Source organism: Periplaneta americana, chromosome 10 (genome assembly GCF_040183065.1).
Source record: "Periplaneta americana isolate PAMFEO1 chromosome 10, P.americana_PAMFEO1_priV1, whole genome shotgun sequence".
Taxonomy (NCBI): domain Eukaryota; kingdom Metazoa; phylum Arthropoda; class Insecta; order Blattodea; family Blattidae; genus Periplaneta; species Periplaneta americana.
In genome coordinates this window covers 41036792-41062802 of record NC_091126.1, presented here as the reverse complement: position 1 = coordinate 41062802, position 26011 = coordinate 41036792, and the positions used below count along the sequence as shown (strand labels likewise).

General features: G+C 34.6%; 1 long non-coding RNA gene across 2 annotated transcripts in view; it reads left to right on the top strand.

Annotated features, from left to right (window-relative positions):
• The window catches only part of LOC138707606 (uncharacterized), a 28053-nt gene extending 3636 nt beyond the window's left edge, over nucleotides 1-24417 (top strand). For both annotated transcript variants that reach the window (XR_011334290.1, XR_011334289.1), the window contains exons 2-3: nucleotides 10430-10549; nucleotides 22504-24417. This is a non-coding gene — a long non-coding RNA (uncharacterized lncRNA). The remainder of the gene's footprint in view (nucleotides 1-10429; nucleotides 10550-22503) is intronic.
• The last annotated feature ends 1594 nt before the right edge of the window (nucleotides 24418-26011 follow it).

The following is a 26011-nucleotide window of genomic DNA, read 5'->3' as shown; positions in this document are numbered from 1 at the left end:
CGGCCTGGTCTAGATCGAAAAAGCATTGATTGTACCATATTTCGCATTTTTGTGAAAAGTTCGTTATTGGTTGTAATAACTGTAAATGGCTAAAATACAATAAGTTAATTTGAAAAATAATATGGGGCAAGGAGACGTTTGTAGTACTATAAATTGTAAGAAAAATAGGTTGAAGTTATCCTTCCGAAAGATCCAGGAAGGTGAGTTTATAGAATATAATATATATTTTATGAAAATAATATATAAACCTTATGTATTTCATATTTAAATAGTGGAAGGAAGGTGTTAATTTTTTCAAAAGAACACGATATCGAAAGTACAATACATTTTATGGTCTGCTAGGGAAAGAGTCTGTGATGAGGCGATAGTAGCGATCCTGGTGGTGAGCAACTATCTATAGATGCATATTTCAACTGTTTACATTTGCATATTTAGCAAGTATTAAGCTTCGTGACTGTATATACTAGACTGTGATATTACTTCATTCATTGTGCTGAATATTTTTTTGCATTCTGATGTTGAAATTTATCAGTGTCGAAAAATAAGAACTTTCATTTCTGCAGTTGACCTACTTTCTTCTTCATAGGGACCTGGAGATATCATGGATTCTAGAACTCTTATACAGCGCTGTATATCTCTGACACCATCTGAGAGAGTGATTTGCCTTTTCTGGAGGGTCAAGGATAAGTCCGAAAGCTCATTAAGAGCATCCGACATTATTCTCAAACTTAATTTAAAGTCTCAAGATTCTACAGTTTTATGGAGGATAGAATATTTTGTTGTTCCCTTATATCTCTTGTAGAATCAACTGAAGCTTCTTTGAAATGCTGTAATTACTAGATCTTTGTAGCTTTCCAAAACAGATTTAACTTTTCTCAAACTTGAGGCAATTCACCTAATAGTAAAAATTTTGCTTATTTTGCAAAGTCTTTCATGTAAGGATGCTGCACACTAACAAGGAGAGGACACACTCTGTATATCACCGAATTAAATCAGATTTTGTGACATGAAAGTACAAGACACACTGTTTAAAGTCATACCTGGTATGGGTGGCCAATGACCCCTCGTTTGGGAAATATTGGCTAATGTTTATGACATACTTCCGTTAGGTGCCTAATAGGGAAGCATTAGACTGTATAAGGGCGTAGCTCATGTGGTTGGATGCTGAGTTGTCATCCAGGGCAACCCGAGTTCGATTCCTAATGTCTTCTCATTTTTTAAAGCTTGATATTATTATTATTATTATTATTATTATTATTATTATTATTATTATTATTATTATTAGGCCTATTATTATTATTATTATTATTTTAATTCACTTTCAGTTGTCAGTTCCTATATTCAAAGCCATGTTGAAATATGCGTGGTATGCATCAAAATTGATAAACGAACGAGACATGTTTGTGAATGTGAAGGATCAGGGGCGAATGCTAGTCACGAAAGTTAGGCTTGCTCTTTTATTCATAGAGGAAGATCGGAGGATATAATAATTCATAATTAATAAAAATAATCTGACCCACATAAATAATTTATTTTATAATTATGAAATCATTATGAGTCATGGATCATATTCGCTTATTAGATGTAGAAGTTCGATAAAATATAACAAACATGGCCAACAAAACAGTTTATTTGGTTTTTTCGACCCTGCCAACCAATGCATATTGTTGTATTGAGCTGCACTGAACTAGCGCACATATTCTCTATAATGTATGTCTTCTCTTGAATAGTCCTTCGGGAAAATGGATTTAATAATAAGGTTTCAATGACACACAATTCCGAACTCATTGCAATACTTCAAATTAATGTTTAAGAATTAATAATACATGCAGCAGCTAACACATGCATTCTGCTCATACAATTACATTGCACTCGCAAATCACAGCACATTCCCGCTGCCAATACTGCTCTGTGTTATTGGTGTAGCTCTCGGACCAGAACTTCAAACAACATATAACAGAAGCATGTGCGCCTAGGACGGACCAAGGAGGAAGGCACTTGTGCATGCATCATATTCTCGCTATTTCTACGTCTTTCCTGTAGCTCCGAGAAACGAGCAAGCGTTGCGATACTTGCGGTTGCAACCTGCGGATGGTATTACGCCTATATAGTATTCCAAAAATCAAAATAAATTTTAATGTACGTAACGCCATTTTGAGAAATACACATTCTACAAAAATATTGGGCTTGCGCAGCAAGCATAGCATGCCCTGAGAAATCGCCTCTGTGAAGGATATCTGTTTCGCAACAGAAGTGCGGAAAAATGTGTGTGACTGTGGACAACCTTCTTTCATTTGCTGTGCATGGTGCAGGAAATATATATGTTTTGTGTGTTTTTATGACATCTTAATGAATTGGGTACAAAATGAAGTGGAATAGCTGCTACAGAAATAGAACAGACGCCAGTGACACATCTTACCTTCCTACGTGAGCAGTATTTCATTGTTTATCCTTTACAATACAATGTTAGTTAATTAGTAATTTGTTTAAAATATGATGAAGGATTCAATACATTGAGAAATATGATATAGGTATGTAAATAGATAACTGTGATCACAATATTAATCATTATTAAAAGAAAAAAATATAGAACCAGTTAAGATTCGAACTCAGGTTGCCTGGATAACAACTCAGCATCCAACCATATGGGCTACGCTATTACACAGGCTAATGCTTCCCTATTGAGCACCTAACGGAAGTATGTCACAAACAATAGCCAATATTTCCAAAACGAGGGGTCATTGGCCACCCATATCAGGTATGACTTTAAACAGTACGTCTTGTACTTTCATCTCACACAATCTTATTCCATTTGGTGATATACAGAGCGTGTCCTCTCCTTGTGAGTTGTAGCCTATAGCATTTTTGTGGGACATTCTAAAGGCTGAATAGAGTTTGTCAAAGAAGAAATGAAAGTTAACAACACCTGCAACTTCTTCCCTAGTATCATGAATTGCTAATTCAAGTGTATGATTAGCACAATACCAAATCACTAAGTTGGGCAACATATCTTTCAATTGTTTGGCAACACCACCATAACTGAGGCCCCATCACAAGCAGACCTCACAAGGTCAGATAATTCTCACAAGTCCATGATGTGCTAAATTGAACAAAATAGCCTCTTTAATTGAAGTTTTGAAGTGCTTTGTAATTCTACCAGGTCCCAAAAGAACATGTCTACCGGAGAATCAACTGATATGGCACGTTTTAAAATGAGTACTAACACTGTTGTTTTAGTTAGTCACTGTTGTTGATTCATCAACTAGCAAGTTTATCTTAACATTATTTATCAAAATGTGGTGAGAAGTTTTGTTTCTCATTTCTTTACTGATGTGATCCAGAATATTTACACAGATAAGCTTTGATAGTAACACCTTACCCATGTTCAAGCCATTTAGTTTCTGAACTTCAATATCTGTAGAAAAATCAGAAAAGAGTCTGTTGATTTTATGCTAGTTTATAAGCAATCCGTAAAACCCTTATTGTTATTTCATATACTTCTTCATTCATTTTATCTATTTCCTCTTCTAATGTTTTCTTTGCAGCTGATATTTTAATAGATTCAGTTTTTTTAATGAGAAATTGAGTTTTTGTGTTCAAAGATTTTCTTTGTAATGCTCCTTTCCTACACTTCCCTAATTTTTTCATAATACCCAACTTCAAACTCTTTCATGCTTTTTCATTAACAGTCACTGTCTTTGCCTTAACCTCACCATTGTTCAATCATTTTAATAAACTCATTTTCTTATATACTTTTCGAAGTTAACAATAACGCATACTAGTTAGCCAAATTAAATATAATAATTATGATCTTGCAAAGTAACATGTGTTCTATCGCGGCAGCTCTCTTTCCAAACTGAGTTATGGTTATGGACTCAGTGCTGCCAGGAGTATCAAAAATAAAATGCTAAACAAATTTTAGAATACGTTACTTAAACTCTTCAAACTTGAACAGAGAAGTCTACACCTGTGGAGTAACGGTTAGTGCGTCTAGCCATGAAACCAGGTGGCCCGGGTTCGATTCCCAGTTGGGGCAAGTTACCTGGTTGAGGATTTTTCCGGGGTTTTCCCTCAACCCAATATGAGCAAATGCTGGGTAACTTTCGGTGTTGGACCCCAGACTCATTTTACCGGCATTATCACCTTCATCTCATTTAGATGCTAAATAACATAAACTGTTGATAAAGCATCGTAAAATAACCTACTAAAAAAAGTTGAACAGAGAAGTAATCGAGTTATCCTACTAAATGTAATTTTCAAACTGCTGAGGGCCTTTATGGATATCAATAATGCCAATAATTATTTCAAAATTTGCAATGTAATAGGAAATGGACAACAACTAGCACAATGCCAAAAATTATTACAAAATTTGCAATGTAATAGGAAATGGACAACAACTAGCACTAAAATTCAATAAGATTATGGCAATTCCAGAACGCAAAAGCTCCATGTTTTCATTCTCTGAAGGTGTGGAATAAAAGTTTATAGTAATTTGTTTACCTTTGCCACATTATCATTTAATTATCCAGTCCTCCCTCATGGAGAGAGCTTAGACATGGTGGTTGAGCTATGTTTTAGGGCAAAATGAAGAAGAAAATAAAGTGAAAGCTACAGTTCTTCACTCATGAGGACTTTTTCATTCTTTTAATTTGCCCTCAATGCCTGATGTGTTCTGGATACTTCTACTGATATAATTTGCAAAGTGAATCATTACACACTAACTTGTCATGCTTACGTTCTATGTGAAGATGAAAAGAAAAATATTGCTAAGGCCATGAAGCATTTCCTGCACTAAATAGAAGATCGATAAACTTCAGTTAGCAGCAGCCACTGCATCCAGGATGTTGGACAAATATGTTAATGTTCTGGGGTAAGCTGATAAAAGAAATGTTTTTTCTTCTTTTTATTTTAATTTTTTTAGTTAACATGTACTAAAAATATCATTTATTTTAACCAATATCATATCGTTTAAATCTGCTGGTAATAAGTCCGCTTGAGTTGTCTAAATGCTATACTTTTGTCAAAGACTAGATACGGTAGGTTATACTGGCTAATTTTCCTTAAGTGTGAAATTTATACTCCTTTTATCACCTGATCCCATTATAATCCCAAAATAGAACTTTATGGAGTGTAAGATGATAGTGTGAATCAGTTTGTGATTTTTTCAAAATTTCAAAAATACCGTTTTCTGCAAAATTTGAATTTTAGAGAAAAATTTTATGTTGTAACCCCTGTCATGTTACATAAGAAATTAAAGTCTATTAAAGAAGCTTTAAAATGAGACATTTTCCAGGCCTTTATCTTATCTGGTTCCAGATAAAATAGTAACAGCTTCAGGATGTGGCAATTTTTTATCAAAATTAATAATAACTTTTGAACGCAGGACATTTTTTTTTCTTACGATTTACATTCATAATTATGTAAGGTCACTTTGTATAGCTAGTTTCATCAAAATCTCAGAACGTCTGTCAGAATCAGTGTGTTGATTTGACATGGAGTGACTTATACATTGTTGATGAGAGTAGTACACACTAAGATCTTTAAGTATCCCCATAGCCAAAAATCCAGAGGATTAAGGTCGGGTTATTGGGGAAACCATGCTACTGGACTTTCTCGATGGATCCATTGGTCATTAAATGTCTGGGTTAGATGTGTAGAAATTGGGGTGATGCCCCAGCATGCATAAACCACTGCAGAGATAAACACAACCAATAAGAAAAGGTCAATGAGCTCAGACAGAAAAACAGCTCCACACTGAATACTCCACAGAAGTAAGAAGATATCTCGGAAGATAGTGTATTACAGTCTATACAAAACTAGAAAGGTATTGACAGTTCTTTCTCGCACACACGGAAAGGGAACGGCGTTGTGAAGTTGTGTGGTATTCGGTGCGGCTCTTTGCACCACCTGTCTGCCGTGTTGGAACTAAGCAACTGACACGAAATTGTAAACTCATAAATTTGTATCATACGGTAGTCTTTGACCAGTCTAATATAATAATAATAATAATAATAATAATAAACGTATGCGAATATGGTACATAGTGTGTACACGATAATTTCTCTCCATTAATACCTTACGACCATTGATTTTTTTTTATACATGAAACCTAAATTCTTTAAGACAGTGTGCAGGGAAGAAGCACGGCACAGTATGAGATATTGTGTATTCTTTGAGAAGAACATAGCATCTTAGTCTTTGGTCATCTTAGCATTCGCATTGCGTGGAAGCATTAGAACTGCCACAGCGTCCATTTTTAAGTACCGGTAGTTAAAAAAATAGGAATTTTATGACAAACTAACAGGTGAAAAATGGTTGACTTGAGTTAACAGCAGCCACCACCTTCAGCATATGAGACAAATACTATTTTAATGTTTGAAGTAAGCTGATAAAAGAATTGTTTTCTTCTTGTAAATTAATTTTTTTTTTTAGTTAACATAGTGCTGTATCACTATGTGTCACTATTTAACATCACGCCCCATATATTGTGGGTCCCTATCACTACGGCATGGCGCGTCCTCAGGTTGCGGATAGAGGAGACGGCCTCCAGATATGGAGGGTAGCTGCGAATATATTGAATAAGCAGTCGTGGACAGCTGATAAGGGACAGCTTGTTACGAAACCTAACAGTAAGCCTCGGAATGGGACTGATTCTCCGGCACGACCACAGCAAAGGAAAAAGGTTATAAGATTTGGTACATGGAACGTAACTAGTCTTTATAGAACAGGTGGGGTAACATTAGAAGCAAAAGAAACTAGCTAGATATAGAATAGACTTTGTGGGAGTACAAGAGGTTAGGTTAGATGGGAATGGCATATCACAAATAGGCGATTACTTACTGTATTATGGGGAAGGAAACGATAATCACCGATTAGGAACAGGATTCTTTGTACATAAAAGAATAAAATCAGCAGTAAAAAAGGTCGAATTTATCAGTGACAGGTTATCGTATTTAGTACTTAAGGGTAGATGGTGCGATATAGTTATAAATGCTCACGCCCCTATAGAAGAGAAAGACGACCATATAAAGGATAGCTTCTATGAGGAATTGGAACACTCTTTTGATCAGATACCTAGATATCACATGAAAGTTTTATTGGGGGATTTCAATGCTAAAGTAGGACAGGAGGATATTTTTAAACCAACAATTGGAAAAGAGAGCCTGCACGTAAATAGTAATGACAATGGAGTTAGGTTAGTCAACTTTGCCACATCAAAAAATTTAATTGTCAAGAGTACAACATTCCCCCATAAGGATATACATAAATATACGTGGACTTCTCCAGACGGAATGACACATAACCAGAAAATGATTATGTCTCGTGACCAGAATATTGTACGAAATGGAACTATAAAAATTGGAGATTTATCTTTCGAAGAGGTGGAAAAATTCAAATATCTTGGAGCAACAGTAACAAATATAAATGACACTTGGTAGGAAATTAAACGCAGAATAAATATGGGAAATGCGTGTTATTATTCGGTTGAGAAGCTTTTGTCATCTAGTCTTCTGTCAAAAAATCTGAAAGTTAGAATTTATAAAACAGTTATATTACTGGTTGTTAGATGGTTGTGAAACTTGGACACTCACTTTGAGAGAGGAACAGAGATTAAGGGTGTTTGAGAATAAGGTTCTTAGGAAAATATTTGGGGCTAAGAAGGATGAAGTTACAGGAGAATGGAGAAAGTTACACAATGCAGAAAAAGCTGCACGCATTGTATTCTTCACCTGACATAATTAGGAACATAAAATCCAGACGTTTGAGATGGGCAGGACATGTAGCATGTATGGGCGAATCCAGAAATGCATATAGAGTGTTAGTTGGGAGGCCGGAGGGAAAAAGACCTTTGGGGAGGCCGAGACGTAGGTGGGAAGATAATATTAAAATGGATTTGAGGGAGGTGGGATATGATGATAGAGACTGGATTAATCTTCCTCAGGATAGGGACCAATGGCGGGCTTATGTGAGGGCGGCAATGAACCTCCGGGTTCCTTAAAAGCCAGTAAGTAATTAAGTGCTGAAAATGGCATTTATATTAACAAATATCGTGTTGTTTAAAACTGCTGGTAATAAGTCAGCTAGAGTTGTCTAACACTAAACATATTTTACTGTGAAAGTCGTTTGTTTTTGTATAATTATATCTTAATTGTACACTTTCTTCTATCAGATCATACTGTATTGTGTTAACACATTCTAATTTCAACCTATTACACAATTTAGACAAACATTTTACTGTCAAAATGTACTATAAATAACAGTCGGTCACACATGGAATTGCTCTTAATATATGATGTTTTCCAGGGAGCATACATTTTGGTGGAACAGTAATTTTTTCAAAATGTTTCTTAATTTTATTGCTATTTTATCCAAATAATTAAAATACGATCATTTGCTCCAGGGAGCATCTGTCATTTGTGCAAGGATAATTCTTTGTAAAATCTTTACAATAGTGTTGCCAAAGAAATGTGGACAGCAAGAGTATATGCAAGGCATACCAAAAATCTAAATTATCCTAACCTGTCACTGATTGTTACTGTATATGCAAGGGATACCAAATAGCCTAAATTAACGTAACCTAACCAAACTTGTCCGAGATTCGTACATGCAAGGCTTATGAAAAGCCTTGACTAACCTAACCTAACCTAACCTATCACAGATTGCCGTACCTTTTTGCCAGCCCCCAATTTCACAGCAAATTTCGACCATTATATTTGGTGTGAAATTGGCGCCAGCACTTTTGTTATGTTTACCAAACATATGACTTGACTAGAAACTAAGGATGTAAATAGCCTACTTTTGTACCTTAACCTGGATATGCAATAGTACAGAAATACCAATCCTTCAGACATGTTTATAAATTAATCTTGGACAAAAAGTGAAGGGTCAGCAGGACCGAATATGTTGAGAAAAAAAATTATATAGTCTATGTATATGATATAATATCATATCATATAAATTAATCTTTGGTAATTTATTTAATAAATCTCTCCAAACTAGTGTAATTTAGCATGGATAGTGTACAAAGGTCATTTTTTTGTGTTGGTCGCAGTGTGCATCATTGTTTACGTAAATAAAATCAAATGAAAATACATTTAATTTTCAATATATTTTAATGCAAGAAGTAGGTCTACTTCAAAATATTTTAATTTTAAGCACACCAAGGAACTATTAAAAATAAATTAACATGATTTTTTTCATATTTTCGCTCGCCATGTAAGTAAAATAGTAATATAGGCTTAGGTTATTTTATGATCGAAATAGTGCATAAAAGTGGAAATCAGATGGCCTACACATTATTGTTGCTCACAGCAGTTGTTCTTTTTCATTTCCTAGGTTATCCGAATAATTTTAGTGAATGTTAACGAAATGGCGTTCCTGTGCTTAACATTTAAATTCTACATATCCACTCGAAAATCAGAAACTAAACACACTAGAACAGTACCAAATATACAGACACACAAAAACACACACAATTTGACTCTACACTACCTAACACAACCCCCCCCCTCTAGCAAAACATGCCTTCTATTCTGTAGGTGAATTTATGACATTCGACAACAATTCATAAATATTTCTCTCTTGTATTAAGTATTGATACTAAACCTTTGTTTTGTACTAGTAGACTATATTATACAAATCTTATGTATATATTTCAACTAGACTGTGACTACAGGCTTGTTTCTGATCTCTGATAACAAATTTGAATGACATGTGCGTCAGGAGTCACACGACAGCTGAACTGTGGCGTGAGGTGACAGACCAGCAGTGAGTGATCTCATAGTCAGAGTGCATGGTGACTCAGCAGAAATTCCCAATAAAATCGAGCCTTTTTGAGAGCTGTACATTACGACTCTTTCCAATGCCAAGTACAGTTAAGTGAAAATAAAAGAAGCCTGCAATAAACGAGGTTTCGTTATTTTGAAGAAATGCATCTCCTGTGTACTTGATAAGATTGGTAAAGCTCGAATGGAATCAATTTGTATCATCTCGTGGGGTGCGGCGATTTATGATGGAGAGTGGATTTGCTTGCTTTTTTCACTCTGGAATTAATCCCATCCGAGCTTTGCCAGTCTTATTAGGTACACACAAGATGCCTTTCTTGGAAATAACGAAACCACGTTTTTTGCAGGCTCCTATGATTTTCACTTAACTGTACTTGGCATCGGAAAGAGTTGTTATGTACCCCTCCCAAAAAAGGCTCGATTTTCTTGGGCATTGCTACTGTGATACACCGTGCACTCTGATTATGAAATCATTCACTACTGGTCTGTCACCTCTCACCGCAATTCAGCTGTCGGTGTGATTCCTGACGCACATGACGTCATTCAATTTCGTTATCAGATGTCGGAAAAACCCTCTGTACAATTAAGACTTTATAATACTATTAAGACTTTTTTTTTTACATGTTCCACATTCTACTGTGAAGCAATGTATGAATACCATGGAATGAAAATAAATACAATACAGTACAACAATTGAAGAAACTGGAAAAAGCAAGGACCTCACTCGTTCTGAAGATGACTACCATTAATCTGAAACTAGTCAGGTAGGTATTTACAAACTTAGTTTACATTTAACATATGAAAGTGATTATCATAAATATATTCTTAAGTATTATTATTATTATTATCATTATTATTATTATTATTATTATTTCTCGTGACCAGAATATTGTACAAAATGGAAATATAAAAATTAGAAATTTATCCTTTAAAGAGGTGGAAAATTTCAAATATCTTGGAGCAACAGTAACAAATATAAATGGCACTCAGGAGAAAATTAAACGCAGAATAAATATGGGAAATGCATGTTATTATTCGGTTGAGAAGCTTTTATCATCCAGTCTGCTCTCGAAAAAGCTGAAAGTTAGAATTTATAAAACAATTACATTACCGGTTCTTCTGTATGGTTTGGAACTTGTACTCTCACTTTGAGAGAGGCACAGAGGTTAAGGGTGTTTGAGAATAAGGTGCTTAGGAAAATATTTGGGGCTAAGAGGGATGACGTTACAGGAGAATGGAGAAAGTTATACAATGCAGAACTGCATGCATTTTATTCTTCATCTGACATAATTAGGAACATTAAATCCAGACGTTTGAGATGGGCAGGGCATGTAGCACATATGGGCGAATCCGGAAATGCATACAGAGTGTTAGTTGGGAGGCCGGAGGGAATAAGACTTTTGAGGTTGTCAAGACGTAAATGGGAGGATAATATTAAAATGGATTTGAGGTAGGTGGGATATGATGGTAGAGACTGGATTAATCTTGCTTAGGATAGGGACCGATGGCGGGCTTATGTGAGGGCAGCAATGAACCTCCAGGTTCCTTAAAAGCCTTAAACAAATATTATTATTATTATTATTATTATTATTATTATTATTATTATTAATCAGTATCATTTGCACCATAGGCATATAAGATTAATCTCACCTTGTCATTTATACTTCAGTTTGATCCTGTCCACCGCTGCGGTTAGGGTGACCAGACGTCCGGATTTCACTGGACATGTCCTGCTTTTTTTTAGTATTTTGTGAGTGTCCTGCCGGTTTTTTACGATAGAGCCAAAATGTCCGGCTTTCTGCCTTTCAATAACATAATGTACCAAATATTGAAATACAGTACGTATATAAGATAAGATCTGAAATTTTTCTTGGAAACAATAGATTTTCAGATTTTCATTGGAGTACAGTAGTGGCAAAAAAAAAAAAACCGGACCGACCCTTGTAGCTGATTTCAGAGCCTTGTGCACAGTGACAGCACGATAGACTGGTAACTAAGACTTTCGTGGTTCGAATCCTGCCTGGGAAGGAAACTTTTTTTGTTCCTTATTCAAATTTATTCCCAATACTTTTCGATTGCAGCGATATTTTACTACTTAATTAACTTATTATTTCCAGAACATGAATTTTACCAGCTTATTTTTTAATAGCTGTTACGTCAGCAGTTGAAACTACAACAATTTCAATAGATTACTCGCTATCTTGTGAATGCGGGCGTGGCATGTGCAGTGGCTCATTTCAGGGACTTCGATTATTCCATCGGTCCCTTTTTTTTTTTTTTTTTTTTTTGTGCCACTACTGTACACTTTTTGAGCAGGTTGTAAATGTTAAATGTTTCAAAACTTTGCTATATATGTCAATTCTTTTTTTTTTTTTTTCATTAATTGCGCAAAATGCCAATGTTGAAAGGGTATTTTCACCAATTAACACCCAATGGTCAGATGAAAGCAACAGACTATCAGTAGAAGCAGTAAAGTACAATATAATTTAAAGTATTTTACATGTAAAGAATTTCATACCTATTCCTTTAAAATCCCAAAGCTACTGAAGGACATGTCCTCTTCACAGAAGTATGAACAATGAAATTGTAAGATTAATAATAATGGATAGCTTTGGTACTGTGTTTGCCTATTGTTTTTATTGTCCTCAGTGAATGAAAAGGAATTTGTTGTCAGGCTCTTTTTAAAAATGTCCTGCTTTTTTCCTTCAAATGTCCTGCTTTTGAACATTTTGATCTGGTCACCCTAGCTGTGGTGTAATGGTTAGCATGTGTGACTGTGAAACGAACGGGCCTGGGTTCAAACAGGGTTGCCAGATTCTCTCATCAGGAATCCAGGACAGGTGGTGATATTGCATACCGTAATGTGACTAAGTGACTAAACATTTTAATTAATTAAATTTGCAATACAACTGATTTTATGTACTTCACTAATTGTATAAAGTCTGAACTTTAAATTTTGTTATATTTTTGCTAGATTATGAAATTTCGTTTGAGTTATTGGTAAAGTCTGGAAAAAAAATGTTACATTACAGCTGAATCTTTACAGGAAAAATGAACGATAATACGGTGTTTAAATTCTATCAATAATAAATCAACTTCCAAAGAGAGTAAAGACTAAAGTTAGACCCACTGTATAATACCTAATACATACGATAGTATGTACTATCGTTTTTATTTCAATAGATCCCAATAGAAGGTGCCATAAAGTGATCACAGCATTGAGCATAGGTTGGACAGGTTTAAAAAATTGAATAAGGAATTAAAAAATTAATTTTATAGAAATGAGCTAAATATTGCATTTTTCCTAATGTTTTTACTTTCTGGGAAAAACATAACTCAATTCAGAACACAGGACACACTGTTAAAATCCAGAATGTCTGGTGGCAATCTTGGGTTGAAATTCTGTTTGGGACAAGTTACATGGTTGATGGTTTTTCCGGGGTTTTCCTCCAAACCATTAAGGCTGGTATTCATAGTAGACACTTTATATCACCACTTTGCAAAGTGACACTTTTGACGAAAGTGGCTCTTTCATATTAGTGGTATTCATAGACGATTGAAGAAGTGCACTTCACAAAGTGTCACTTTATGCCAGCAAAGTGTAGAGTTACAATTTGGTTGGTAACAGAAGTCCCACAATGCCTTTCAAAACAAGTGAACAAACAATAACAAATTAATGTCATATAACCTACAAATTACAATGCTTGTGATTTCAATTGGGAGCCTAATTGGTCGCACGAGAAAGAAAATATATATTTAAAGTTATTTTATTTCAATTTATAGTTTTTTTGCCGATAGTTTTGATTATTTCAGTCAGTTCAGATATATAACATTTTATTAAATAGTTAGTAATACTGCTGGTGAAATGAGGTTAGGTTTTGTACGGTACATAGCTGACCCATTAATTTATATAGTTAGATTAGGTTTTGTACATATCTTTTTCATTGATTTATGTCCCTAAGTTAGATTTTGTAAATATCCATTCCACTGATTTATATAGTTCGGTTAGATTTTGTACATATCTTCAATTAGTTTATAGTTAGGTTAAGTTGGACTGAGTAGGTATATATATATATATATATATATATATATATAAAATTAAATTTATATCGTTAGGTTAGGTTATATACGTATCTGCTTTATTGATATATCGTGTTATTTCCTTTATTTTCATTTTTGTCTTTTTCATGAATAGTGAATAGAAGTAAAAAAAGAATGAAATAAACACATTACTACTGCTATTATTATTATTATTATTATTATTATTATTATTATTAGTATTATTACTACTACTATTGGATAAACTCCAGAACACGGATTGCACCCTTTCCCTCTTACTTCAAAATTCTATACTATTTTCTCTCGTTTCCATTATTGCCTGCTCTTCAGGAATATTTTGAATGCCAAATGTTTCTACAATGCAAAACAAAATAGGCCTAATAATATGAGATCTCTTTTCATGGTGAGGTTATCACTGCACATGAACTAGAGACAGTAGATGTATTGCTTACCAGCGTGAAAATATATATTACCGGTATCAAACCAGTAATTATTATATCAACATCAAGATAAATGTCCACACCTGTGGAGTAACGGTTAGCACGTCTGGCCGCGAAACCAGGTGGCCCGGGTTCGATTCCCGGTCGGGGCAAGTTATCTGGTTGAGGTTTTTTCCGGGGTTTTCCCTCAACCCAATATGAGCAAATGCTGGGTAACTTTCGGTGTTGGACCCCGGACTCATTTCACCGGCATTATCACCTTCATCTCATTCAGACGCTAAATAACCTAAGCTGTTGATAAAGCGTCATAAAATAACCTACTAATCAAGATAAATCTTATTTCAAAATACAGGTAGTCAACAGAAATAAAAATCATTTTAAACCCAATATAATTATGGAATCTGCTTAGAAGGCAGGCATGTGAGGTCTCTCAATGCTAATTTAAGATAATTATGCCTACATTAGATTGAAGTTAGTGTAATATTATTTAAGTTAAAAAATTCGTTTCAGTAATAAAATATAGGTTATATAGGCATATCTACCTACATATCACTTCATCAAATTGAAGTTATAAATACACGAATGTTACTACAGAAATACCTGAACTATAATATTATATATATAGACTATTAATGTATTGTACATATCTGTAGCATAGAATTTTAATGCAGTCAATAACTGTATTATTGGAGGCACTGGCAAACCTCTATTATTCGTTTTTGTTAACCAGTCATCGAAAATATAAGCAGTCTCAATAAGTTTCTTTATAAAATCGGAACCGTTTTTTTAAATTCTATATCATTATAAAATTCGACGTGATTGTCTTTAAGCCTATCTCTAATGTAGCGCTTTTGTACATTGTCCACTAATTGTGCCATCTCTTCCGTACGTTCTAATAAATAATTCGACAACTTCCAAGACGTCCGCCATTTTTCTACAAAGTGACACTTTCGGCTCAAAGTGTGGTCGGAAGTACACTTTCATCCAAAGTGTTTCTTTGCACCAAAGTGTCGACTGTGCAACGGAAAAGTGATACTTTGCGTCTTCCAAAGGACACTTTAATCGAAAGTGTCGACTATGAATACCAGCCTAAGAGCAAATGCTGTGTAACTTTCAGCATTGGCTCTGGATTCGTTTCACTGGCAATATCACCTTCATTTAATTCGAACTCTAGATTACCATAGCAGTTGAACCGCTATTTGTTAAAAGGGTGAAAGTCACATTTTTTTCACAATTCATTTTTTTTATTAAAATGTGTTCTCTTACCATATACGCATCAATTTTATGTTAAAAGGACTTCAAAAAAGAACCAGTAGAAATGGCTAAAATGCAACATATTTTATAATTTGTCTTAAAAGGGCGGATGTCCTGGGCAGGTTTTTTTTCCCTCCTTTTAAAAGTAGCAATTCAGTTTATAAAGCGTCCTAAAATACCCAATAAAAAGTTTTATCCTCCGATTTTTCACTCTAAATATGTCAATTACGTCATCGTGAAAAGTGGGACTGGAAAGTTTTCTGCAGTAGAGTTTTCTCAGTGCTTATCATTGCAGGCTCTTTGGGTGTGCCTCATTTCCCACTTATTTTTTCACTTTGTATGTTTAGTCAGCAGACTGAAGACTGGTTGGAACCTCATAAGTGACACCAATAAGGCATCACTCATGAGGAAACTCAGTCAGGATTATTCCAGGTCAATTCGTTCACAGCACAAAGTCCAATATACAGAAAGTTCACAAAAAAAAGTCCACAACTAAAATGTCCAATAAAATAAGGCCACAAATCAAAATGTCCAATATACAGAATGTCCACAAGTCAAAATGACCATTATATAGAAATGTCCACAAATCAAAATGTCCAATATACAGAATGTCCACAAGTCAAAATGTCCAATATACAGAATGTCCACAAGTCAAAATGGCCATTATATAGAAATGTCCACAAATCAAAATTTCCAATATACAGAATGTCCACAAGTCAAAATGTCCATTATATAGAAATGTCCACAAATCAAAATGTCCAATATACAGAAATGTCCACAAGTAAAAATGTCCAATATATGTTATGTACAGAGACGATTATTCAACATTCTGTTTGGAGAGCCTCATTTTGTAAAATACCATCTCGCTATCACCAATTCCATTGATGCTAAATAACCCAGTAGTTGATACAGCATCATTAATTATCCAAGTAAAGGAACGTTACAAGGTGGTCATATGACAAATAATGTAGTGGAAGGTCTCCGCTTTAGATTTCAAAAAGTGATTTATCATGTCAAGAGGTCTATTTGGAGATTTATGGAAAACATAGTACAAGAACAGAATGAGAGACAGAATATCATAGCTTAATTCAAATTCGCTATGGTCACATAAACGTAAGACACCCACTAAACAAGAAATGTATTACAAATCAACAGTGAATTGAAGGGGTGTATACCGATACAATCAACATAAGGACAATAGTAACGTAAAACAATATTTGCGGGCACTTTTACATTATATGAATCTGCATGCTGATCCCAGTGCAGAAGAAATTTAGAAAATAGAATTAGTTACCGGTACATAATACAGGGTGCGTCAGAAAGAACAGATGGATTTCACATGGCAAGAAAATTGTAAAGATTCATCAAATCAAAAATTTATTGTTATCAACATATTCACCAATACATGCAGTTTATTTATGGAAAACAACATCATCCATATGATGTCCTTGGCTTTCAATACAGGCATCGAGGCGTTTTCTGATGTTCGCCATCACTTTCACAGTCATAGCTGGTGCAATTGCCACGATTTCTTCACGAATCGCTGTCTTCAGTTCGTCCAGTGTATGTGATCGATGTTTACAAACTTACGCCTTCAAATGGTCCTAAAGAAAGAAGTCGCAGGGCGCGAGATCTTACCGTAGCCTCGGACAATCTCAGTGCAATAGAATTTCGTCCAGGTGATTTCTTCTTTAATGTTGAACCTGTGATACGAAATGAAGCCACCCACTGCAAAATTGTATTCCGAGTTGGAATCCTAGCGTGACATCCGATGTCGAAATGAGTCCTGAGTGGCGATCACAGACTCTTCATTTTTCAAAAATGTCTCTACGATGAAAGCACGTTGTACACCAGACCAACACCATGTTCTCAACTGAAACTGCATTCTATGGCTGACCCAACAGTTGTGGTCCCCCTTCACTATATCTCTCTCCTCGTTGCGTATCGATAGTTTGAAATCCATCCGTTCTTTCTGACGCACCCTTTATTTAATTTTAGCTTACATTTTATTATTAAATAATTTATTTAAATTTGATAAATATTGTTCTGGACATTCATGATACCATATATGTAATAACTCCGGACATTTTTGATATGACTGTGGACAATTTTGATATTGGACATTTGATGACTGTGGACATTTTTTTATTCTGGACATTAATGATGATGGACATTTTTGCAATGAACATTTCGCAGTAGATAATTGACTGATAATCGCCAGTATATAATGAGGTAGGGTGGCCAGTTTCATTTCCCTCCATTGCATACATCGCTGACTAGTAACATAATTTACAATTCATATTGGGAAATGTTCAGCTAAGCCTCGTGTTAATAACATATATCAACATATGATTGATTATTTATTCCGTCAATATGGCTTAAGCAATGAATTAAATATGAAAGAAAAACATATGAAAGAAAACTATTGATGTATTACATCCTATTTTATCTTTTTCTTTTTTTTTAATACTATACACTTGAGCTACATTAGGCATTGCAGCCCGAAAGAGCAGAAGCTCGTGCTCGGGCGCAGTTCAGATCAGTTATACAAAATATATCACAAAATTATGAGAGTTCATTGAGCACAATCACATTAATAAATGGTAAAATACATACAGCATGTAATAACAGGGTCTATATAAAATAGAAAATACAAAAGTACATGAATATTAGAGTACCAATTTTTAACTCAATTAGCTTAAACAATTAAATAATTAATCTGATTTGTTTCTTAAATCTATGTGTGTTAAGTGTACTTAGCTCAGGGTAAGCTCTAATTAATGTATTATATATTTTGGGTCCAAAATTTCTGCTTTGTTTTAATCCAGCAGTTGTGTGGCATTTGGGAGTATTTAGAAAGAAACTGTGGTTTTGTCTCGTCTGGTATTCATGAGGATCAAATTTAAATTTATTGTGGTTTTTATGGAAGTAAATCAGCAATGTTTGTTTATAAATTTGTTCTAGATTTGATACGCCAAATTCCTGAAAAATTAATTTTGTTGAGTAATCAAAAGGTTTATATAGACAAATTTTGATAATTCTTTTTTGGAGCAGATTTAAAGGACGGAGAGTCCTAACGTTTTCGCCCCTAGTGGGGCATCTCCAGGTACAAGATATGTATCATCTAAAATCAATTACAAGCAAGTTTTACATTTAAAAATGCCATGACTAGAATAAAATATGACATGGTGACAATATTATCCATACCAACATTAAATGTCCTGTCAAAATGTTAAAAACAAATTTAATTTAAAACAATGTGAATTTACATAGTTATATAAAGTAGATCCCCTTGTATGGATATCTCAAAAATATTGTTGCCAATGAGGTGATGATCACAATAAAATCAATAAAAATATTAAACATATACAGAATTAAAACCTAATATTATTAAATGTGGAGTCATAAAAGCGTGTATAACTAATTTCGTTAGTATCAAGATAAAATAGGATGTAATACATCAATAGTTTTCTTTCATATGGTTTTTCTTTCATATGTAATTCATTGCTTAAGCCATATTGACGGAATAAATAATAAATCATATGTTGATATATGTTATTGACTAGTAACATAGTTCACTAATCAGACTGGATAATATATGCAACAGTTGTCCTTCCTGTAACACATAATCATCAAGGGAGATGTAGTGCCTGATAATCAGACATCGGATTCTAAGGCAAATGCCTATTTTGTTTCTTTAGGAGAAAAGTAAAAATAATTATTAATATTTGTGTTTCATGGAAATTGAAAGGTATTCAAAGAGTTTTATAGTGCCCTAAAATGCCCTAAAACGGTTATTAGAGCCTAATTTGTTAATATTCGCCTAAAAATGCCTAACTCACTGTAAAGTTTCGCATTTTACTCTTACTTTTTATAATTTATACATGCATTCACTGCGAAATTTAAGGCATTTAAAAAGTGGAAAGTTTGCTTCACACCGGCCATGAAACCATTGATAAAGGAAACAAAATGTTTTGAATCTCACAACACTCGCAATAGATTTCACCGAATTTAACATGTTTGGAGGCATAAATGCCGACAAAGAACCAACCTTAGTTTTGAAGCAGGCAACAATCACAACATGTGCTGCTACCGATTCAGAGATATACTATACTATAAAAAAGGCTGTTTTCGGTCTGAAACTGATTAGCTGTACTGCCCTTCAGAGTGTCATAAAATCACAATTTTTGGAGAAAGAGTGTTTTTGAAATATTTATGAAAAGTCGTAAAACTGCGAATTAGTAGGGTAAACCGTTACAAAATATTTAAAAGAATGGCCCTCCTAGTGTTAACACTACCAGGAAATGCAACAATAAGTGGAACTTTGTATTTTTGTCCAATTGAATCTCAATAACAACGGTTCATTTGAATGCTCGTTAACAGTTGCTCTTTCCCTCACCTTATTTGTGTTGAGAAGTTTTGAGCGGTAGGACGTTTTCCTGTGAAGTTTAACGCGATAATGCCGAAAAATATAAGTGCAAAATCTACATTGATCCAGCAATGGCTAACAGAATATTCAGAATTCACTTATGATGGAAAAATAATATTCTGCAAGATTTGTAGCAAACAGGTATGTAACAATAGTTGAAATATATAAATTATATTAATTTTAATGAGTAGGCCTATAATATTTATACATTGACTGAGCTATCCTGAGGTATAATTCTTTTTAAGACCACTACACTTTAACCTTTTAAATTCCGATAGTTAAAGTATTTGCAGGTCATTAAAATTTTGATTGTTCGAACCCACTAACTTTGTGATAGAAATACGGCAATACAACAATTAGGATTTTATTTTAATTCAGTTTACTTTACATTTTTAGATTTCGCAAGAAAAGAAGTGCTACCTACCTAAAGCAGCATGTGCAAGGAGCGGCTCATAAGGCTAAAGCTCAGCAGAAAAATCAACTGCAACAAACTTTACTAACACAGCCTACTTCATCCAATCTCAGCAGCAATTTCTATGCTGATTTAACCAGAGCGTTTGTTGCTGCTAACATTCCCTGGAATGCAATTGAAAATCCGGTTTTAAGACAGTTTTTACAAAAATACTGCAAACAAAATATCCCATCTGAGTCGACCCTAAGAAAAAATTACTTAGACAGAATATACAATGAAACTTTAGCTTCCATTCGGGAGGATATAGGTGATTCTTACATATGGGTCTCTGTGGATGAAACCTCAGATCCTATGAATAGGTATATAGCAAATATGGTAGTAGGAAAACTTAGTCCTGAATGGACCTTCGATTCCACACCTCGTATGTGTTAAGGAACTTTAGAAAGTGAATAGCCAAGCCATTGCTTATTTTGTAAATAAAGGCCTACAGTTTTTATACTCAGGTAATATAGACGATTCTAAAGTTCTGTTGTTTTGTACTGATGCTGCCTCATACATGGTTGCTGCTGCTCCACTTCTTAAAACATTTTATCCTAACCTCACGCATGTAACCTGTCTAGTACATGGCCTTCACAGGGTTTCTGAAACAATCTGGAATGAATTTCCTCTTGTCAATTCTTTTATTTCTAACACAAAAAAATGTTTTTGTAAAGCTCCATCCAGGATTTCAATATTCAGAGAGAACTTCCCAGATATCCCACTCCCACCTCAGCCGGTTGTTACACGATGGGGAACCTGGATTCAGTCAGTGGTGTATTATTCTGAGTATTTTAAAGAAGTGGTCACAGTTATTGATAAATTACCTGAAACTGATAGTGCAGCGTGTGTGAAAGCAGTGAAAGATTGTCTGAATGACTCACGAGTGAAAAACTATATTGCCTACATAACATCAAACTTTTCTTTCATACCTGCAAGCATTGAACAATTAGAACATGAAAAACAATCTCTTTGTAGCCAAATAGCAATAGTAAAGGAAGCTCAAGTGAACATACATTCTGCTTTGGGCGAAACTGGGAAAAAAGTTAAAAATAAGTGGGACAACGTATTAAATAAGAATGTAGGATTTTCATTGTTGGAAAAAGTATCAAGAGTGATATCGGGGGAAAGTGTAAATGTTCCAGTAAGTATTGATGTTTCTATTGTACCTAATTTAAAATTTGCGCCTCTCACATCAGTTTCGGTTGAAAGAAGTTTTTCTGCTTTCAAAATGATTCTCAGTGACAAAAGGCAAAGGTTAACTGTGGAGAATTTAGAAAAAATTCTGGTGGTGTACTGTGCAGATAATTATAATAAAGTCTGAGCATGGAACTGAATTTCAATAACTTAAAATGAGTAATCTTGATATCAATAATCATTATTTCATTAGTTTCAATATATTAAATTTGTGCAGCTGTGTTTATAAATATAATATAGTATTCTTTTTTAATGTTTAAACATACTTTTTTGTGCGTATTTTAGTGTATAACTAAAAATTTCAGTGAAAGAAATAAGTATGATACCTTGATGTGCTCTAAAATGCCTATTTTCATTAAAATAGAGCCTAATTTTACAAATTTTGAGCTTATTTTAGGCGCCTAAAACTGCAATTTTTAGTGCCTAAAAATCCGATGTCTACTGATAATACATGTATCAGAGGTATTTTTCACTTTCTAATTCTAAATATTTTCCTTCTCATTTTCTTTCATGTCCACACCTGTGGAGTAACGGTCAGCTCGTCTGGCCGCAAAACCAGGTGGCCCGGTCGAATCCCGGTCAGGGCAAGTTACCTGGTTGAGGTTTTTTCCGGGGTTTTCCCTCAACCCAATACGAGCAAATGCTGGGTAACTTTCGGTGCTGGACCCCGGACTCATTTCACTGGCATTATCACCTTCATTTCATTCAGACGCTAAATAACCTAGATGTTGATAGAGCGTCGTAAAATAACCCAATAAAATAAAAAAAATTTCTTTCATCTTCCTGACCTCCATCTTTGCTTTCTTTTCTATCTTTTTCGTCTTCTCTTTCTTTCAGTCATGTTCACTAAATATTGCACTTTACCAGCTGTAACATTGATATTGTTTGCAGGCCGTCTCCTCGACTAGATGGTAGTACGTCTTACCTTGGACTGCTTAAATCCCATCCAGCTCGCAGATTGGCATCCGCATAACTGCAGTGAAGTAGTGTTAGCAGCAACTGTGCCCTGCTGGCCTACAGCTTGATTCTTCAGCCACACACCAAGAGGAGAAACCAACGTGAACCTGTGACTAGTTTTGTTATATATACAAGTGTACCTGAAGTGATCAGATATCCTGCTTTTCGCAGGTGCTCCTTTTTTTTTTAGCTCCTTAACCTGTGGCCCGCACAAAAGCTTGGAGGGATTTTCTGTGATTTATCCAAAACATTTGACTGTATAATTCATAAAATGCTGCTAGACAAATTAGATTATTATGGAATTAAAGGCGTTGCCCACCAATGGTTTCACTCATATCTCATAGATAGGAAACAGAAAGTCGAAATCAATACAACTATGAAATATGCCTCAACATTGGGAACTATTAATAATGGAATTCCTCAAGAATCAATATTAGGTCCTTTACTTTTTCTAGTGTTCATAAACGATCTTGTCCCCCTAATAAAAGATGTAAGTCATCCCATATTATTTGCAGATAACACAAGTATGGTAATTATAGCCAATAACTCCAACACATTCCAATCTTCAACAGAGACAATTCTCCTCAAAATATGTGACTGCTTCTCAGCCAATAAATTAGTATTAAATTGTAACAAAATTAACATAATTCAATTTAAATTCTGCCCAAATTCAACCTCGCATATTTCAAACCCAATAATTAACAATACATCCCTAATAGAAACAACAACAACAACCAAATTTCTTGGCTTAAAAATCGATAATGTGTTAAGTTGGAAAAATCATATTAAAGAAATTACCCCTAAACTAAATTCAGCACGTTTTGCTATTAGATTTATGCAAGAGATAGTAAATATCAGTACCTTAAAAACAATATACTTTTCATACTTTCACTCGGTAATGAGACTTGGAATAATATTCTGGGGAAATTCTACAGATAATAACAGTATATTCCTACTACAGAAAAGAGTAAATGTAATAGTGGATGCCAAATCTAGAGAATCGTGTAAGACCCGTATCAAAAAACTACAAATAATGCTCATGGCTTGTCAGTATATTTTGTCATTAATAAACTTCCTCGTATGTAATCGTGAAAACTTTACAAATAATTCAACAGTTCATAGCATAAATACACGTCAAAAAATGACATTCATACTCCATCAGCAAGTCTATCTTGCTATCAAAAAGGAGTGCGTTATATGGCAGTAAAAATTTTTAGTAGCATCTCTATGCATATAAAAAATCAAACTCAATATTATTTAGGGCAAAATTAAAGAAGTATCTAATTTCTCATGCCTTCTATTCTGTAGATGAATTCATGACATTCAACAACACTTCATGAATATTTCTGTGTTGTATTAAATGTATTAAGTATTGATTCTAAAACTTTGTGTTGTACTAGTAGACTGTATTGTGAAACTCATCTGTATATATTTCAACTAGACTGTGATTATAATTAAGACTTAATAGTACTATTGAGATTTCTTTCCTCGTGTGACATGTTCCATATTCTAGCTATGAAGTGATGCATGAATACCATGTAAGTGTAAATAAATACAATACAATGCAATAAATATTCCGCTAAGAGTCTTCCGAAATAAAACTTGAAGGGAAAGTTCAATGCTTTTCAACTTCCTAAAGAAAATAAGTGAAGCGGAAAGCAACAGGAAATACTTTGCAGCATTGAATAATATGTGGACAGAGGAAAAATCTTGTCTGAAGCCAGAAACTTTCAAACATATGTCGAACACACAGTGTAATGTGAAGTATAGCGATGTTGAATTCTATGACTTCTTTCTTGGACAGTGGCAATTGTTGAAAGCAATACATTCAAATCAGAAATATGTAATTGCTCAAGAACAAACATGCTACAGCAGCTACATTGTGTATGTGTATTTATCTAAGTCATTTTTGAAAATGTTGAAAGTGAGTTTGGGTAATGAATACACTAGCGTGCAAATTAATCCGAACAACGTAATTACTTATGCAAAAACACTTAAACGGTATAAAAAAAGGATCTAAGACATACCTCAGTAATCTATGTGGCCTCCCTTATTCCTAATAACAGCTCTGAGACGATTTGGCATGGATTCCACTAATTTCCCACAAATATTCTTCATTTCTTCATCACGAAACCATACACCAATGAGGGCAGAAATCATCTTCTCCTTTGTAGAACAATCCATTTTTTGCATTCTTCTTTTGCAAATTGACCACAAGTTCTCGATGGGGTTGATGTCGGGTGAGTAGCCTGGCCAGGGGAGTACCTGAATATTCTTCTTGTTGAAGAATTCTGTAGTTTTTCGAGACGTATGGCATGGTGCCAGGTCTTGTTGGAACACACCTCTGCCATCCGGAAATGATTTTTGCAGCTGGGATACGATTCTGGTTTCCAGTAAGTGAATATATTTGTCAGAATTCATCATTCCCTTGATAGGTATTAATGCTCCAGACCCTTCATGTGTAAAACAACCCCAAAACATTACTTTAGGGGGTATTTGGGTGCTTGTTGGAGATGAGCTGCTGTTACTTTTTCGGATCCTTTCCGTATGTAAGAAACACGGTGGCCGTGGACCTCGAAATGAGACTCATCAGAAAAAAGTACATTCTTCCAGTCATTCACTGTCCAGTTTGATGTAATTTTGCCCACATTAAGCGTTTTTTGCACATGAGAGGGGTTAGCAGTTGCTTCTTAATAGGCTTACGAGCCCTTCGTCCAGCTTCCAAACACCTACACCGCACTGTTGTGACGTGAATATTTGCCCCAGTGGTAGCCATTAACTCGCGGGTTAAGTCGACAGCAGTTAGTCTAGGATTTAATTTACTTTTCCTGACAATTAAACGATCATCTGCAGGTGAAGTCTTCCTTTTCCGGCCACAGTTTCCTTTTTTCTGGGGTGTGATGGATCCAGTCTCCCTGTATCGTTTTATGATCGAATTAACAGTAGCCAAACCGATGTGACATTCTGCAGCAATTTGCCTCTGTGTCATAGAAGAATGCTCTGCTAATGTTATAATTTTAGACCGTTTTCGTGGAGTTGTATCCATTTGTGAAGACGACAGAATGTACACAGGATTGCAGTATTAAGTCTTCAACACAACTGAAATGCTTATAAGTACAAAACGACAGGCAAAATGTCACATATTATAAAAAAAATAATGACAGACCTTCAACAATGGAATTACACGTACTACAGATGTCAATTAAAGCGGTATGAGCAGCTGTGAGGCCAACAATGACAGAAAATGTAAAAATATGTCGTGTTCGGATTAATTTGCACGCTACTGTATGTAATATCAATTTACACCTCATAACAAAATGAACGATATTTGTTGTTATTGATACAGTATTTCCTTAGTTGCAGTTGTATCCAATAGGTATTAGTCTACATATTTGAAAATTTGTACTGTACAAGGTGCGGCAGAGGAATCAGACGATTTTCA